The sequence below is a fragment of the Taudactylus pleione genome, unplaced genomic scaffold, assembly GCF_031769625.1.
Source record: "Taudactylus pleione unplaced genomic scaffold, aTauple2 ptg000044l, whole genome shotgun sequence".
NCBI classification, from domain to species: domain Eukaryota; kingdom Metazoa; phylum Chordata; class Amphibia; order Anura; family Myobatrachidae; genus Taudactylus; species Taudactylus pleione.
Genome location: NW_028284446.1, coordinates 1,403,525 through 1,422,827, shown reverse-complemented (window position 1 = coordinate 1,422,827; position 19,303 = coordinate 1,403,525).

Below are 19,303 nucleotides of genomic sequence, written 5' to 3'. Positions count from 1 at the left end.
CGTAACAATGCAGGATCCTCCGGAGGAATCCCGGATAGGAGAGTCAGTCATGCCAGTGACATGGCCTACAGGACTACTTCCGATCCTGACTAAGGAGGAAATTGACGAGGAGGGAGTTGACAGTGTGGTTTGCGCTTGGATACAACAGGACAACGGGATTTAGGTGTCCCTGGACTGCTTATGGTCTTAGCCAAAGTTTCTGAACTTGACAGTAACTTATTATGAACGCGCTGCAGGTGCCGTATAAGGGAGGATGTTCCTAGGAGGTTAACATCCCTACCCCTACTTATTTCACCTTTACATATGGTACATATGGCAAGACAGTTGTTGTCCGGATTTGGATAGAAATATTGCCAGACCAAAGAGGTGGAATGTTTGGTCTTCTGCCCAGGCATGACCGTGATGGACTTTTTCATCCCACAGACAACAACTGTCTCCCCCGGAGCCTGATTTAAACAAACCACATCACCATCAGAATCCTCCTCGCCAACTTCCTCCTCAGCGCCAGCTACACCAGTATCCTCATCCTGTTGTACTTCAACAGTGACATCTTCAATTTGCATATCAGCAAGTGGACTGTGGGTGCTGCTTTAAGCACTTGCAGGGGGCGTGCAAATGGTGGAAAGAGCCACCTCTTCCCATCCAGTGCTGGGAAGCTCAGGCATCGCAACCGCCACCACACTTGGACTCTCCTTGGGGATTTGTGATATCTTCTTAGAACGCACAGTTCTTCGCTGTGCTTTTGCCAGCTTAACTCGTTTGATTTTTTTAGCGGGAGGAAGGCTTCCATCGTCATGTGAAGCTGAACCACTAGTCATGAACATAGGGAAAGACCTTAGCCGTTCCTTGCCACTCCGTGTCGTAAATGGCATATTGGCAAATTTACGTTTCTCTTCAGATGATTTAAATGTTTTTTTAAAGGTTATTTTCCTGAACTTTGTCATTTGGGATTGTATGTGCCCTCTACTATGACATTGGGTATCGGCCTTGGCAGACGACGTTGATGGCATGTTATCGTCTATGTCATGACTAGTGGCAGCAGCTTCAGCACTAGGAGGAAGTGGTTCTTAATCTTTCCCTATTTTATTGTTATCAGAGAAAGTTTGGTCCTCCATTTATGTTATATTGATATATACGTGCGGCTAAGGCGCACACAAACACAGAAAATAATTTTTTATTTTTATTGGAGACTAGTGCACTTTGTGGGTTACACCACCCTTTAAGAAATGAGCCAGCCAGCTCTTTACTTATGGGACACAGGCGCACACTTGGCGCTGCTCCTTTGTTGATGCACGTGCAGCTACAGCCCACACAATTCACAAAGACAGAAAAAAAAGAATTTTTTATTCTTTGTGGAGCGCACTTTGGGGGTTACACCACCAGGGGCGGATTGGCCATTACCTTCAGCGGGAAGTTTCCCGGTGGGCCGATTGGTCTGTGGGGCCACTTGTCACTTGTGGCCCCGCCCCCCTAACCCGTCACTGCTTTCTTGTATGACAAGCAGCCCGCTGGCTGCCTGTCACACCTCATAGAGTGGCCCGCCTATATCGCGAGAAGAGAAGCGGAAGTCCAGGAAGGAAGCTAAGGTGCATGTGACTCCGTGCACCTTGGAGGCGGCAGAGCGGGTCCATGTCCAGCAGTAAAGGTAAGTATAGCACTTCCAAACCCCCGTTGCTGCCACTAGTCCCCCGCTGCTGCCGCTAGTGCCCCACTGCTGCAGCTAGTCCCCCACTGCTTCTGCTAGTTCCCTGCTGCTGCCGCTAGTCCCCTGCTGTGCAGGTACCGGCAGCAGGTGCTGGCAGACAGGAGACAGGCTGTGCCTTGAGGCTGTTATGTGAAGGGCTGAGGTGATGTGAAGGGCTGTGCTGTGCTGTGAGGGGCTGTGCCACAAAGGGACTGTGGTTTGAGGGGCTGAGCTGCAAAGGGACTGGTGTGAGGGCCTGTGGTTTGGGGGGTCTGTACTGTGAGAGGCTGTGCTGAGGGGGCCTGTGATGTAAAGTGCTGTGCTATGAGGGGCATTGCTATGTGGGGGACTATGCTGTGAGGAGCTGTGATATGGGGGCCTGTGCTATGAGGGACTGTGATGAGGGGGGGCTGTGCTGTGACAGGCTGTAATGACAGGTTTTGCTCTGAGGGGGGATGTCATATGAGGGAGACTCTGCTGTTAGAGGGTCTGTGCTATGCGGGCGATTGTGCTGTGAGGGGCTGTGTTTTGTGGGGCTGTGTTGAGCGGGGTTGTGTTGAGGGGGCCTGTGTTGAGGGGGGCTGTGTTGTGGGGGGCTGTCATATGAGGAAGATTGTGCTGAGGGGGGCTGTGGAGTGGAGGAATGTGCTATGAGGGGGCTGTGATCAGGAGGGCTGTGCTGTGAGGGGCTATGAAGGGGGCTATGAGCAGTGCTGTGAGGGGAGAGGGTTTTGCTGTGCTGCAGGAGGATGCTGTGATGTGGGGAGGGGGTTGACACTGGTAGCACAGAGGAGATGGTGCCGGGGAAAAAGGAGATGGCCCTGGGGGCAAAGAGTAGCTGCAGCTGGACAGTGGGATATATTGGAGAGACCCAGGTGGATGGTATTGGAGAATGACAGGGGAATGATGCTGGTGAGATACAGGGGGATGGTACTGACGAGAACCTCTGTTGCATGTTGATGACATTGGCTTTATTCCTACGCTAACAGGCGGCTTCCGGACCATGTGATCTCCTGCATGAATAGTGAAAACTGACTGAGGACACTGCCTGTCCAGGGTAAGAAAATACTTATTCACATGCTGTGTTTATTCTCTGGTGAGAGGGACTGGGGTCATATCCATCAGCTCCCGGAGCATTGGGCATGTCCACAGTATGATGAAAACAAGGAAACCAGCTTGCGGGCATAGCATTTAACACAAGGCCACACCCCTTGCCACAAAACTACGCCCCTTGCCACAAAGCCACACCCACTGTTTCGACGCGCGCCTTTGGCGCGCACGCATAGGACCTCTTTCCTGTTATTTGCCAGGGCCACTTTCATTTCCCAATCCGCCCCTGTACACCACCCTTTAACAGACAGATGCACGCTTGGCGCTGCTGCTTTGAGGATGCAGGTACAGTGCAGACAATTCACAAACACAGAAGAAAATGTTTTATTTTTGTTGGAGGCACTTTGGGGGTTACACCACCCTTTAACAGACAGACGCACGTTTGGCGCTGCTCCTTTGTTGATGCACGTGCAGCCACAGTGCACACAATTCACAAACACAGAAAATACTTTTTAATTTTGTTTGGAGTGCACTTTGGGGGTTACAGCAGCCTTTAACGGTCAAGCCAGCCGGCCCTTTACTTATGGGACACAGGAACACGCTTGGCGCTACTTTGTTGATGCACGTGCGGCTACTGCGCACACAATTCACAAACACAAAAAAATATATTTTTTTATTTTGTTTGGAGTGCCCTTTGGGGGTTACAGCACCCTTTAACGGACAAGCCAGCCGGCCCTTTACTTATAGGACACAGGCGCATGCTTGGCGCTGCTCCTTTGTTGATGCACGTGCAGCCACAGGGCACACAATTCACAAACACAGAAAATATTTTTTTATTTTGTTTGAAGTGCCCTTTGGGGGTTACAGCACCCTTTAACGGACAATCCAGCCAGCCCTTTACTTATGGGGCACAGGCGCACGCTTGGCGCTGCTTCTTTGTTGATGCACGTGCAGTCACAGTGCACACAATTCACAAACACAGAAAATATTTTTTTATTTATTTGGAGAGCACTTTGGGGGTTACAGCACCCTTTAATGGTCAAGCCAGCTAGCCCTTTACCTATGACACAGGCGCACGCTTGGCGCTACTTTGTTGATGCACATGCGGCTACTGCGCACACAATTCACAAACACAAAAAAATATATTTTTTTATTTTTTTTGGAGTGCACTTTGGGGGTTACAGCACCCTTTAATGGTCAAGCCAGCCGGCCTTTTACATATGACACAGGTGCACGCTTGGCACTGCTCCTTTGTTGATGCACGTGCAGTCACAGTGCACACAATTCACAAACACAGAAAATATTTTTTTACTTTGTTTGGAGTGCACTTTGGGGGTTACAGCACCCTTTAACGGTCAAGCCAGCTGGCCCTTTACCTATGACACAGGCGCACGCTTGGCACTACTTTGTTGATGCACGTGCGGCTACTGCGCACACAATTCACAAACAAAAAAATATATATTTTTTATTTTTTTGGAGTGCACTTTGGGGGTTACAGCACCCTTTAACGGTCAAGCCAGCCGGCCCTTTACATATGACACAGGCGCACGCTTGGCGCTACTTTGTTGATGCACGTGCAGCCACAGTGCACACAATTCACAAACACAGAAAATATTTTTTTATTTTGTTTGGAGTGCCCTTTGGGGGTTACAGCACCCTTTAACGGACAAGCCAGCCGGCCCTTTACTTATGGGACACAGGCGCACGCTTGGCGCTGCTCCTTTGTTGATGCATGTGCAGCCACAGTGCACACAATTCACAAACACAGAAAATATTTTTTTATTTTGTTTGGAGTGCCCTTTGGGGGTTACAGCACCCTTTAACGGTCAAGCCAGCCAGCCCTTTACCTATGACACAGGCGCACGCTTGTCGCTACTTTGTTGATGCACGTGCGGCTACTGCGCACACAATTCACAAACACCAAAAAATATATATTTTTATTTTGTTTGGCGTGCACTGTGGGGGTTACAGCACCCTTTAACAGTCAAGCCAGCCGACCCTTTACCTATGACACAGGCGCACGCTTGGCACTACTTTGTTGATGCACGTGCGGCTACTGCGCACACAATTCACAAACACAAAAAAATATTTTTTTTTATTTTGTTTGGAGTGTCCTTTGGGGGTTACAGCACCCTTTAACGGACAAGCCAGCCGGCTTTTTACTTATGGGACACAGGCGCACGCTTGGCGCTGCTCCTTTGTTGATGCACGTGCAGCCACAGTGCACACAATTCACAAACACAGAAAATATTTTTTTATTTTGTTTGGAGTGCCCTTTGGGGGTTACAGCACCCTTTAACGGACAGTCCAGCCGGCCTTTTACTTATGGGACACAGGCGCACGCTTGGCGCTGCTCCTTTGTTGATGCACATGCAGCCACAGTGTACACAATTCACAAACACAGAAAATATTTTTTTATTTTGTTTGGAGTGCCCTTTGGGGGTTACAGCACCCTTTAACGGACAAGCCAGCCGGCCTTTTACTTATGGGACACAGGCGCACGCTTGGCGCTGCTCCTTTGTTGATGCACGTGCAGCCACAGTGCACACAATTCACAAACACAGAAAATATTTTTTTATTTTGTTTGGAGTGCCCTTTGGGGGTTACAGCACCCTTTAACGGACAGTCCAGCCGGCCTTTTACTTATGGGACACAGGCGCACGCTTGGCGCTGCTCCTTTGTTGATGCACATGCAGCCACAGTGCACACAATTCACAAACACAGAAAATATTTTTTTATTTTGTTTGGAGTGCCCTTTGGGGGTTACAGCACCCTTTAATGGTCAAGCCATCCGGCCCTTTACTTATGACACAGGCGCACGCTTGGCACTACTTTGTTGATGCACGTGCGGCTACTGCGCACACAATTCACAAACACAGAAAAAATATTTATTTTTTTGCACTTGGGGGGAGCACCCCTGATGGACAGAGCACCCCCTGGACAACACTACAGCACCCCTTTAGGACTGGGACACTGCACAGGACTTTGGAGTGGACACAGCCCCTATGGACAACTGACTGCACAACACAGTCCAGCCAGCCCCTACGGACTTTGGAGGAGTGGACACAGCCCCTATGGACAACAGCAGCACAGCACAACACAGCCAGTCCCTATGGACTTTGGAGGAGTGGACACTGGCCCTGATTCAGAGCCGGACGCTCTGACCAGAGCGCTCGCTCTGAATCAGGGCCGTCCTATTTAAATTTGGAGCGGCCTTTTGGTCAAGACTATCGCGACCATCGGGCTTGCGACGAGGCCCTGCGGTAGGGTCTCGGTGACCGCAAGCCCTGGAGTGATTTTGGCTCTATCAGAACCAAAATCACTCCCACTGACATCACTAGTGATGTCAGTGGGGCCGGCCCCAGACGGTAGGCGTTCCCATGGGAACGCCTCCGTTTGTCAGCCACGCCCCCGGCACTCCCTCCAAAGGTGGCGTGCTGTCAATCACCATCGACAGCACGCACCCTTTGGTGCGAGACCCGGAGCGACAGCTTGGCTGTCGCTATCCGGGTCTAGCCCTCCGTCGTGTGCATGCACATTTGGGTACCATCGACCCGCTTGCGAGCGTCCTGCGGTCTGAATGAGACCCACAGCCCCTATGGGCAACAGCAGCACAGCGCAGCACAGCACAACACTACACAGCACAGCCAGCCCTAACTCCCACCCTCCCTCTTCACTGTCCACAGCCGAGTGAGAAAATGGCGCCAACGCGGGTACCTTATATAGAATCCAAAAACCCACGAGACCCGGAAGGCGGGATGATGACGTTATGCCTCGATTTCAGATCAGAGTCAGGCGGGAAAGGTCGAGCCTGACTTGGATCGGCCTCGGATCGGGGGGGCTCGGGGGGGTTCAGATTTTAGAAATCCGAACCCGCTCACCCCTAATAATTAATTTAGTGCAATCGTTAGAGGTGCGCAATTAGGGGCTTACCATTGACCAAAATCAACCACACTCAAATCACCACAGTTATGTGGGTTATTGCAGTAAGAGGTACTACAAACCTTTTGAGAACCTCCCAGTTAATGTCTGCATTAGATAAACTATAACCCTTTACTCTGTTATAACAACCACACAAAAAATGGATTACAGTAATCCAAGTGCCTCAGAGCTCACTGGGATCTAGGCAGAATCTAGGTTGAATAATGTATGATCCTGGATGGAATCTGACTATGTTTTAATGAATTTTAACTTTAATAAATGGGCCACCATTATTGTTCTTATTTTGGGGGGGCTTTAGTGCATTATTGTTACCTTTTTTTTGTTCTAGTGTTTTTTTGTTGGCTATAGTAAAAAATAAAATGCAAAAAGTTAATGACTGAACTGCCGATAGGTTCTTGGCTACTGAGTTTGATATTAAGCATTTAAAGTTAGAAGTCTGTGCGCCCTAAACGTTAGCTGGTAAGGATGCATGAATAAAGAAGTGTATTAACATTCATATGCTCAGTCAGAAACAACTGAAAATGCTCTACAACACTAGCATATGATATGTGGCAGGCTACATCAAGTGTATGTAATACCCCTTTTACACCAGAGCAAAAACCTGGGTTTTTGCTGGGTCTACCCGGGTCGCAGCTCAGTGTAAAAGGGTCCCTGAAAAATAACCTGGGTCAAGTGACCCTGCAATCCAACCCAGGTAGCTACCAGGGTTGGACCCAGGATGGACCCAGGTAATGGTGCAGTGTAAACGGTGCAACCCGGGTTATCTGACCTGGATCATGCCTAAAATGAGCGGATTGGTGGTTGTGGAGCATTCACCTCCCATTTTTTATGACCTCACAGGTTTAGCAGGGCAGACCTGAGTTCAGTGTGAACAGGGCTGACCTGGGAGTAACCCAGATCAAAGGTGCAGTGTAAATGGGTCTGACCTGGGTCTGACCAGGGTTGGAACCATGTCCAAAAACCCAGGTCGGACCTGGGTTTTTGGTGGAAAAGAGGTATAAGAGTGCAGCATACAGAAAGGAAAGTGATGTGAATTGATTCTGTTAGCAATAAGTGCGTGAGTCGCATTGTCCGATTTATGCAACATATAATAATGTTAAGTGTTGATCTTGACTGCGTTATCAATGAAAAGTCACACTTACCATATAATATATAAGTAATAAGTACAAATATAAATAAATTAAGTGAAATAAATTAGAAACATGTTATCTTCCACTGTAAATGAAATCCTTTTCTGCCACAAAACAAATGGAAATATAAATTAATACCCCTTTCAGACATACAACCCGGGAAATTTCCTGCTCAGACCCAGGAATTTCTCCTGTGCAAATTCCCAGGTAGACCCCTTTCAGACATAAGTCAGGTTTTTCTGCTTAACTGCCTCTCCTCTTCCGTCTGCTCCTCCTAGCCTATCCCCTCTCCGGCTGCTGCTGCTGATGTCATCGATGTCATCATCGGGCTGCCGGAAGCCGGCCAATCAAAATGTTGCATTTTAAATTTTTTTAATTTAATTATTTGTTTTAACTCTTTTATTGTCCTGGTGGTAAAGAGGGAGTAAGGGTGGCCTGCTATTGCTGAGGTCTCCAGCGCCGCAGGTGTCCCCAGCGTCCAGCTGGGGACCTGTATTGCTGACTCCATCTACAGCAACACAGCCACCGGCGCGGGGGTGGTGAGCGATAGCGCTGAGCGTCCTATCGTACGCTCTGTGCTGCCAACTCTATGTAAAAGCTGCTCTGTGCAGCCTGGGAGTAGTAAATTCCCGGGTAGCACCATTCAGACATAAGCAGGGTAATTTCCCGGGACTGAAGTCCCGGGAAATTCCCTTGTTTGATTGAACGGTCGGCTACCCGGGAATGTGTTCCCGGGTAGATAACTTTCAGACATACGCGGCAACCTGGGAATTTGGCTGAGGCAGGGCAAATTCCCGGGATTCTCGGTATGTCTGAAAGGGGTATAAGTGATGCGATACGACATACACTACTTCAAATAATATAGCAGTCACACTAATGAAATTAGTACTATCAGATGGATAGGGCAATCCCCAAACATCAGAAGAAACTATCTAGTCTTGTCGATTATCATTATTATTATGTTTAATTACCAGGACCATTATCAGGGGAGTACATAAGTAAGCAGTGTGGACAGTCTCAGGGGCCCCACACACCGTGACACCACACCACAAATTCACTGCTGCTTGGAAAAGGGTGACTGTCAATGCAAGTTCACGTGTGTGTTGGGGAATCACAAAATTTGTTATCAATACAATACATGTCAGCAGGGGTGTTTCTAGTAAGGAGGGGGCCCGTGTGCAGTCTCCGTCACAGGCCCCCTCCTCTCCATTCGGCAGCCGGCAGTGCACTGAGCTGGGGGCGGCCAGCGCCAGTTATAGACTCTGAGCACTATAGAGTCTATAGGGCTTACGCAGGTCACCAGGTCACCGTGCCTGGTGACGCAATTCACACTGAATTGCGTCATCGTGACCCCGCCCCCTGCTTTACAACGCCATTTGTTCTGGCATTGTGAAGATGGGGCAGGGCCAAGATGATGCGATCTCGCAGTCACGCCCCTGGCTCCACCCCCAAATCATCACCAATGTCCAGTCACGCCCCCCCCGCTGTAAGCTAACATTCAGCTCCCTCCCGGAAGGAGGGAGCTAAATGTCGTCAAGTATGCACCAATTGACACAACTTAAGTACCCCAAATACCTTCATTAGGGCTAATCGGCAGCATCTATAGTGATCCCCAATGTTAGTGCATCTTTTGGGGGTATCAGGCTAAGTTCCCCATTTTTGACAGGACTTTTCGCCTGTTTCAGTTCGCCGGGTACCGTTTGCGCACCTAGAACATGCGATGTAGGCGAAAATTCCGGCAGGTGGAAAAGTATCGCGGGTGCCTGTATCTCTTCTATTTGCAGAGCACCAGTGGAGTGAGAGTGGGAAATGACAGCCAGATAGCGTTGATAGGGTAAGACTATGTAGCTGACTCTAAAGGCGCACATCCACTACTTGATTAAATAGAGCAATTTGAACGATAACGACATCGTTATCGTTCAATCGCTCGTTAATCGGGCATAAATTGGGCATGCAAATGTCAAAACGACCAGCAATGCGCGCCCCCGCTGGTTGTTTTTGACATCTATCATCGCCCAAACATGCTGGTCAACCTGCCGATAACGACAGATTGGCCATGTTCGGGGATGAGGGAGGGTACCTGCACTGAATGACTGATCAATCAGTGTAGGCACAGCACACACTGTGAAACGACTGCACGATTACAATGTCGTAATTCTGCAGTCGTTTCACAGTCTGCTAGCGGATGTGCCCCTTAAGGGCGTATCTATAATGGATGTAGGAGTGTGGTGCACTTGGGCCCTTGAGTCAAAAGGGGCCCACACTGCTTACCCTGCAACGATAGATTATATTTACCTTTCTGCCGAAAGCATAGGAAATCATATTTAAAGCAGACTTCCCATGAGTTTTTGGGTGACAAACTAATATTACTTATATTTTAATTTTGTGTGAGATGAGACTAGTATTAAAAGAGATGTCGAGTTGTATTAATTTTCAAAGTATGATATTAAATTGGAAATGAGGCAACTTTCCAGTGCATGAAAATGGAACTAAATAATTTTGTATTTCTTGTATCGGCACAAGCCTTGTTTGTAGTTTTGTAAATCAAGAAGGTTTATTAACGAACTGACATTTCTGAGTCTGGACACCCACAATATATTTGTCTTGTGCTGTGACAAAAGATATTGCAGGTACATTTAGCAACTGGTCTGAGCTCAGGTAGGGGAGAGGTATCACCTTGACAACTGAATTCCTATTAGTACGTACCAGGATGTTTTCCTTAGAGCTAATAGTGTAAACTGTCCCAATGACATGTAATTATATGGGAATCATGTTACTGTAAATTGTGTTTACATCACAATATTAGATAATCCATTGTTCTGTGCACCCAGAGATATTCCCTGAAGCAGCCATTAATATGTAATAATGCAGTGATTGAAAACTCTCCTCTTGTCCATGGTAGATATAAATAGTATGTGAGCATAAAGTCCATTAGCCCAACCAAATTTGTTCCTGGCTGATTGGCTCAGTGCGGTCTAAACCATATCCCTGATCCTGAGACCCTGATCACATCACACACTATGATTGACCCAGTATTTCAAGTGTTTATTTGAATTTATGGTAGGGCTTGAAACTGCTTTTGACTCTATATAAAGAGCTCCTGATATATTCTGAGTGTATTCCTTCTATGTGTGTATCATCACTATCACTCAGTGATAAAAAAAAAGCTTTTAAAACCTACTACTGAGCTATAAATCATCATTTTTCTTAAATATCCTGTTCTATTCTTGCAAGTTGCCTATATTTGTTGAAATTCTGTGACCTACAGACAACGGACAACACTCTAGCCAATCCCCAGGCTGTTCGGTCACTCACTATTTGCTCCAACATGTGCAGGACTAGATGTGCTTCTGGATGTGGTAACTTTATGTGCTGAGAAACAGCAGCTGCTGGTCATTACTTAAGCACTATGAACTTTCCCTGCACTTTGCGCCCCTCTTGACCATAGACAATCACCTACTAAGTGTGGGTATTTAAGGCACACATGCAGCGGTTCACAGATACAGAGGGTCACACATACAGCGGGTCACAGATACAGAGGGTCACACATGCAGCGGGTCACAGATACAGAGGGTCACACATACAGCGGGTCACAGATACAGAGGGTCACACATGCAGCGGTTCACAGATACAGAGGGTCACACATACAGCGGGTCACAGATACAGAGGGTCACACATGTAGCGGGTCACAGACACAGAGGGTCACACATGCAGTGGGTCACAGACACAGAGTCACATTTAGGGCCGTATTCAATTAGGCTGCAAATAGTCGAAATCAAATTATCGCCGATGACGTCATATTCGCATTTTTCAATTATCCCAGGGCTGGATTAACAATGGGGCGGGTGGAGCTCCAGCTCCAGGCCTCCCTTTGAAAATAGACCCACAGCATACACAGGCTGCAGTGCAGACAGAAAAAAAAATATATTTTTTTCTATCACTAGCAACAGCGCCGCTCCCTCACCTTTCGGCCGACGTTTACCCAAAATCACGGTCTCACAACCCCCCTTGGCCCCCTCCTCTCCGCTGGTAGACTGGCCGATCGAAGCCCTGTCCACCGCGGACCCGCTGAAGCTCCACCCCTGAGTCAACCGTAGCTCCGCCCCCTCCCAATCATCCTGCTCTGATGCTGTGTCACTGTCAACCAGTCGGACTAGCTCAGGAGGGGAAGTAAAACAGGAAAGCACATCCAGGTTATCGGTCCAAAGGTCAGTGTAATGTCTGACCACTGTGTAGTTATGTTTCTGTTTATGAGCGTGTGTTTGTATGTATGATCATATAAATATATAGTGTATATATATATAAATATACGTGTGTGTGTGTGTCTATATGTATGTATGTATATATGTGTGTGTATAGATGTATATGTGCATATATATGTATGTATATATGTGTGTGTGTGTCTGTGTGTATATATATATATATATGTGCATATATAAACATCTGGCCCCGATGCCTCTATGAACTAAGCTGCATACACATAAACGCTCTAGGTCAGATCACCTCACACGCTCATGCAACACAATCACACAACGCCTTAACTAAAATAAAGACAGACACATTGCGTTGGGTGAAATGGGTCAGCTTTTTTATTAAAACTACAGTAAACTATTTAAGCGAACCTATTTATTTATTAAATTCTTAAATCTAATAATGTGAGGGAGAAAAATGGTGGCGGGGGCTTGGATGGCCTATTATGCAAAACGACATAACAAACATAATGTAAGAAAAATAACAAATTAGCGGGCCTGAACAGCCGCCCAATCAAACCTCGGGACCATCTGCCCCTTCGTTCCCTACAACTCGTAGGGTGTTGGCCTTCTGCCTGACCCTGCGGGGATTGCAACTTGGGGGGGCCCCCGTGCCAGTGAGGGGGACCATACCATCTGGACCGGTGGTACTGACGACGCCCTAAAGTCCGCCCCAGGCGCACGGGCAACCCCCCAGGAATGAACTAAAACTATCAAGAACTCCACAAAAACTATAAGGCCATACAAGACCGGCCCAACAGGACAAAGTCCGCCACCGCTACCATAACTACCCTCCAGCTACTGAACTAAACATCTAAACTCCTCAGACACCGAAACAAGTTTCTGGAAAAAATTTCTAAACCTCCTCTAGATAAATGGACCCCGTCTGGTCAAAATAGCTCCCTTTGTGACACTGAGATATTATCATGCCTGGCTTTTGCCCCTCCGCTGGCAGCGAGGGCTCTACCAACCACTGAATTAATCCTCCTTCTTGACATCTCTATGGCCCTAGGGCTCTCCGCCCCTCTCCAGACAAGTCTGGCCACAATTTCAGACCATATGATCCTGCAAAAAGGCCAAGCCTCCACAAGCGCAATCAACTCTCTCCTGATAGTCATCCTCAGGTCAAGGCACGACCTGTCAGTTAGGTCATTCCCCCCAAAATGGATGACCAGGAAACGGGGGTACCTGAACCTGGCCACTGATTGCCTGAGGACCTCCTGCAGTTGCGCCCAACGCATACCCCGGTGCCCAATCCACCGGATATGCGGCATCTCTGGTAACTCTCGATTAGACAAAAGCACCTCAGACCTTGCCAACCAAAAAATGTAGGAATGACCTACGACCCAAATGAAAGTGTCATCAAGCTGACCTCCTGGCAGGAAAAAAGTAGAATAGATAGATTAATATAAAATTTTTGCAGGTATGGTTAAAAGCAAATTATGTTAAATTTTGAGAGCTAGGGGATATGTCAGAAATAACACTAGGCCTATTTAATGAAAAGCCTATTACCTACACTGAACGGAGATTGGGCAGAAAAAATGGGGGGATCCCAACTTGGCCTGAGGCAAAAACACAAAACTTTCACCGGCCGGCATGAGACTAGGTTAAAAACCAGTGATAAAACAAAAATTCCTCAAGACCCCCACCTAGGGCGAGTAGCTAGTCCCCAAGTTGGAATGAGCGAAAGCTCGAAGCCGGGCGTAACATAAGGTAACAACGCCCAGCTCCAAACCAATGCAGCGCCTGCAGGCCGGCCATGCCCCCATCATGTCATAGATCCTTTCGGGCCAATGAATGATTGGATGGGCCGTAATCCTGAGGCGTCGACCCAGCAAGCAGGTGCAACCCTTCATTACCCCTGACCGAACAAAAAATAAAATAAAATGGGGAAAGGCACTAGGTACAGCCCTCCCATGAAGCCGCCGAAACTTGCCGGCGACCCAGAAGAGGACCACCCCCAGTGACCCCACCCTTTATGTGGCCAACAAAAATGTTGGGGTTCTGCCGCGTTGCACCCTGCCCACTGCGTCTTGCTTACCAGACGTCTGGAAAAGTGGAGAAGTGGCCCGGCTTTTGACATAGCTCACGCCACCACCTCTGCCATCCCCTCTGGCAAGGAAAAATGCACGCTGGGCGTGTCTCACAGCCCCCAAAAACAGATGTACGAGTAAGGTCAAAATTTAGATCTTACCTCGCGGCCTCTCCCTCAATAGGAAACGGCTCCACCTTTCCCATGACGAGAGGTGAACCCTGAAGGTCCCAGGGGCCAGGGACCGGGATGCTAGGGCCTCCATGCTGTACGAACCACCTGCCAGACATAATTGGGACATGCATCACCGACCATGTTTGCCCAAGGGGCAAGTCTCCTAACCCTTGCCCACTGAAAACGCGAAAGCGCGTCAGCAACATCATTATTAATCCCTGGAACATGCCTGGCGCGAAAATCAATATTAAATTGAAGGCAACGCGATATAATTTGCGCAATTAGTCTAATGGCGGGCAGACCCGTCGCTTTCTGTCTGTTCAGCGCGTCCACTACCCCCATATTGTCGCACCAAAATATAATCGCCCTATCTTGCAATCGCCACCCCCATAGCTCCATCGCGACCATGATAGGGAAAAGCTCTAATAACAGCATGTTCCTGGTCAAACCTTCTGCTATCCAGCTGCAGGGCCAAAGAGCAGCGCACCAAGATTTTCCTAGAATCGCACCAAATCCTATAGCCCCAGCCTCGTCTGTGTACAGCTGCAATGTGACGTTTGATACCGGGGGGGCTTGCCAAATGCGAATGCCATTAAAATTAGTTAAAAAGGAATCCCAAATAACTAAATCTCGCCGAATTTCGCTAGGTAATCGCAGGAAATGATGCGGGCTTCGAGCCTTTTGCGTCAGTCTTTCAAGCTTCCTACAGAAAATCCTTCCGACCGGAATGACCCTACACGCAAAGTTGAAAAGACCCAACAGCGACTGGGTCTGCCTTAATGTCAGCTTACCCACTGACAGGGCCAACACTATTTCATCCCGCAATCGCTGCACCTTTTCAACCGGCAAATGACAAAGACCCGCAACCGTATCGATTTCAATGCCTAAAAAGGAAAATCTTGAGGTGGGTCCCTCTGTTTTGTTTACCGCTATGGGAACCCCAAAATCGGAAAATAGCTTAAGCGTGTTTTCAAGCAACTGCACGCACCTGACGGAATCTCGTGGTCCCACTAACAAGAAGTCTTCTAGGTAATGTGCAATACCCGGTTCACGCATCTCCCTAAACAGGCACCAGTGTAGGAAGGAACTAAATTTCTCTAAATAGGCGCACGAAATTGAGCAGCCCATGGGCAGACATTTATCAAAATAAAAACCGTTGTTGATCTTGAACCCCATTAAATGATAAACCTCCAGGTGCAGGGGAAACAGCCTAAATGCGGATTCAATGTCAACTTTACACATCAGCGCCCCTTCCCCGAAAGAACGAACCAAGTCAAGCGCGTCGTCAAAAGATTGATAGACCACGTGACAAAGTTCATTGGGGATAGCATCGTTAACTGACAGCCACCTCGGGTACGAGAGGTGCTGAATAAAACAAAAGTTTCCCTGGGTTTTTTTGGGGACCACTCCAACCGGTGATAAAACCAGACCCGGAATTGGAACTTCCGAGAAAGGGCCAAGTATCCTACCCAACTCTATTTCTTTATTTACCTTCCCTTGTAAAATCAATGGCATATCACGAGCTGAACGAAGGTTCCGACCGGATCTCCCTGCACCATAGCTGCTAATGGAAGCCTAAACCCTACTGTAAAACCTTCGCACAAGAACGTGGCATACTACCTGAAGCGGGTACGCCTCTAGCCATGGTACCATGGCCCCTACCCTGACAGGCGTGGGGCCCTGCTTAGAATGGTTGACTTACTTGGTGGAGGGGGCACTAGGGCCACGGCTGGCACTGCCCCCTTTTCCCCCTGACGGGCCTCTGGAACCTTTTGAGCACTCCTTAATTGGGTGGGGGCCACCGCAACGGATGCAGGTGTGTAGCAAATGACAGCGGCTGCCCAATGCGCATTGCCCATTGTTGAAGGCAAAGCACTTGCCATGTCCCGACTTGGGACCCGCCCCACGCGCCGATCCTCCCCCCGGAGCATGCTGACTGGCCCCCGAAACTCCTCTGCAAAGGTGCCGCCTCTATTTGCGTGCGCTGTGGTTGTGTGACGTCCACAAAAATCTCAACGTCTTTTGTTCCGAAGTCTATAACTTCCCTACCGTGCTGCTTATGACGAAATTCTTCGTCATACACCCGCCATGTGCCGCCTCTGGAGTTGGTGAACATATCATGAATTAAGTACATGTACCTAATCACGCGCATGTGCTCGTTGGGATGTGTCTCCAAGTAGCAAGAGGCAAAGATATACATGTTTTTTAACCAAACATGATAGGACATGACACCATCGAGGGCCGACCCGCCTTTCTTCTTCGCGGATACCCAAGCTCTTTTCCCCCGGCTAGTCAGCGCGAATCCGTTGACATAACGTCCGCGCTAGGTCCGGCGTGCGCCGTGGGTACCGCGCTATGCATAGGAGGGGAAGGCGCCGCTCCCCTCCCACTGCAGCGCCTCTTTGCCAGGGATGCGGACGGTCTGTCCACACCCTGGCCAGACGCCAAACCAGCTACACGCGGTGATCCGTGTGGCGCTGGCCTTGCGGCCGGGATGGGTGAGCTAGACAGCCCTCTAATAGCCGCCCGGCCGTGAGCCCCCGCGCGAAGCCTGCCCCCCCCCTGCTGATGGCCAGACGTTAGTTCGCTGCCCGCGGGCCGACCGCACACGGCGATCTGTGATCCCGCTCCCGCAGCCACCGCATCAATCAGGTATCGGGTAGGTATGCCCACAGAACGGGGGCGATCCATGAGGTGGGAAAGAGAAAAGGAAGGGAAAGGGAAGGTAAAAGGAGGAGGTAAGAAAAGTGGTAGAGAAGATAAGTGTAAGGAGTGACAGGTAGAAGCTAGCAAGGCAAAAAGGGGGGGTATTATAACAATATAAAACACAAATAAAACAATTATATTAAGTCTGGCAACTGTAATACAGGCAAATACACAGAGCAATAATCTGACAGTACTTCACCAATCCAATCTCCAGAAGAAAAGAGGGAGAATGGAGTCTAACTTACCCATAAATCTCCAGCTCAAACTCCACCCCCCCATAACTTGTGCTAATTGGCTAAATCACAGACTCCTTCTCATTGAGGACTGCTAAACCCATTCTGCATTGCAGAGAGTGCCCGGTGACAGACCAGAAGTTTATGTCACTCCTGTCATACAAGGATGACCTCCGTGGTCTTTCTCCAAAAAAGACACGGGCCTCATAGGCTCTATTCAAAGATGCAATATCCAAGTGCATTAACACATTCTGTCCATGTTTCAGGGTCTCCGCCCTTTTATCAGGACACACTTTACATATAACCTTAGGTTTATGTGTAAAGTATGTCCTGACGAAAGGGCGGAGGCCCTGAAACGTTGACAGAATGTGTTAATACCCTTGGATATTGCATCTGTGAATAGAGCTAGGGTCGGCCCCTAGAGTCACCGCAAGAGTAAAAAAAAAGGTGGGCCGGTGCTTTTATTTCTTTTAGTGGCCGCTGCCACCCTCCTGCCCGCAACCACTCTTCTGCCGCGGCTGGGAGGTTCCATTTGCCGGGCGCCCGCTGACATTTTGCTACCAGCGAGCACCTGGCTCTCTCCCCGCAGTGGCAGGCAAAAGCCGGGGCTCACTCCTGAGCTCCGGCTCTCGGCTCCCCCAGTGAGCACTAATGGGAGAGACGTCATGACATAGATCCGTATTTTTTTTTTTTCAGAGGCACTATCACTGAGGGCACTATTATAGGGGCCACTACCACTGGGGGCACTACTATAGGGGGCATTACCAATGCCGGCACTATTATAGGGGCCACTATTATCGGGGGCATTACCAAAGGGGGCATTACTGTAGGAGGCATTACCAGTGGGGGCATTATGACTGCAGGCACAACTACTTGGGGCACTACTATAGGGGCCATTACCACTGGGGGCACTACTAATGGGGTACTATTATAGAGGGCATTACCACTGCAGGCACTAGTACTTGGGGCACTACTATAGGGGGCATTACTAATGGGGACACTACTATAGGGGATATTACCACTGGGGGCACTATTAATGGGGGCATTACTAATGGGGCATTTACTACTGGGGGCACTACTATAGGGGGTATTGATTAGGGGGCACAACTCCCGGGGGCTTTGTGTAGGGGCACTACTACTGTAGGCATTGTATAAGGGACACTACTTCTGTGGGCATTGTGTATAAGGAACACTAATTTGGGCATTGTGTAAAAGTCATACTAACATGACTACTGTGTGGCGTAATTTGAATTGGGGATAATGTATTATACAGGGCATTACTGCGTGTGGCATAATGTGTGATAAAGGGCATTACTGCCTGCGGCATAGTATGTGATAAAGGGCATTACAGCGTGTGGCATAATGTGTTATAAAGGGCATTACTGCGTATGGAATAATGTGTTATAAAGGGCATTACTACATGTGGAATAATGTGTTATAAAGGGCATTACTGCGTGTGGCACAATGTGTTATACAGGGCATTACTGTGTGTGGCATAATGTGTAAGGCACATTACTGCGTACGGCAATTATTCACTGTGAGGGGAGAGCTTGGGGGAAGCCCAGCACCTCCATAAGTGCAGACCCTAAAGTGTGATGAATTTAGGAGTGTTCCACAAGGACACGCCCCCTTTCCCGAAGCGCGCACGCCTCCGGCGCATGCAGAGGAACACCATCTATAAAAAAATGGGGGGCGCAACTGGGAACTTTCACCCTGAGCTCCACAATATCTAGAACCGGCCCCGAATAGAGCCTACGAGTGTCATTGGAGAATGTGAGAATGTGTGTGTGTGTATATATATATATATATATATATATATATATATATATATGTATACACAGTATATAATTTATGTTAGTGGTGTTTGGAGGAAAGGACAGAGAGGGTTTCCATTCCAACATCAGTAAAGTGTGAACACCTCTCTATAAAATATTGTATGTAACCAGTGATGTGTAAAACATCTTTTATTGAAAGAATTTTGATAAATGTAAAATCACTTTTTAAACATTTAATTGGTTGCTTTTGTCACTGTAAGATGTTCATCTGGTATGAGGGGGTGCCTACAGGAACTATCCCATCACCAATCTGACTTTGTATAAAGG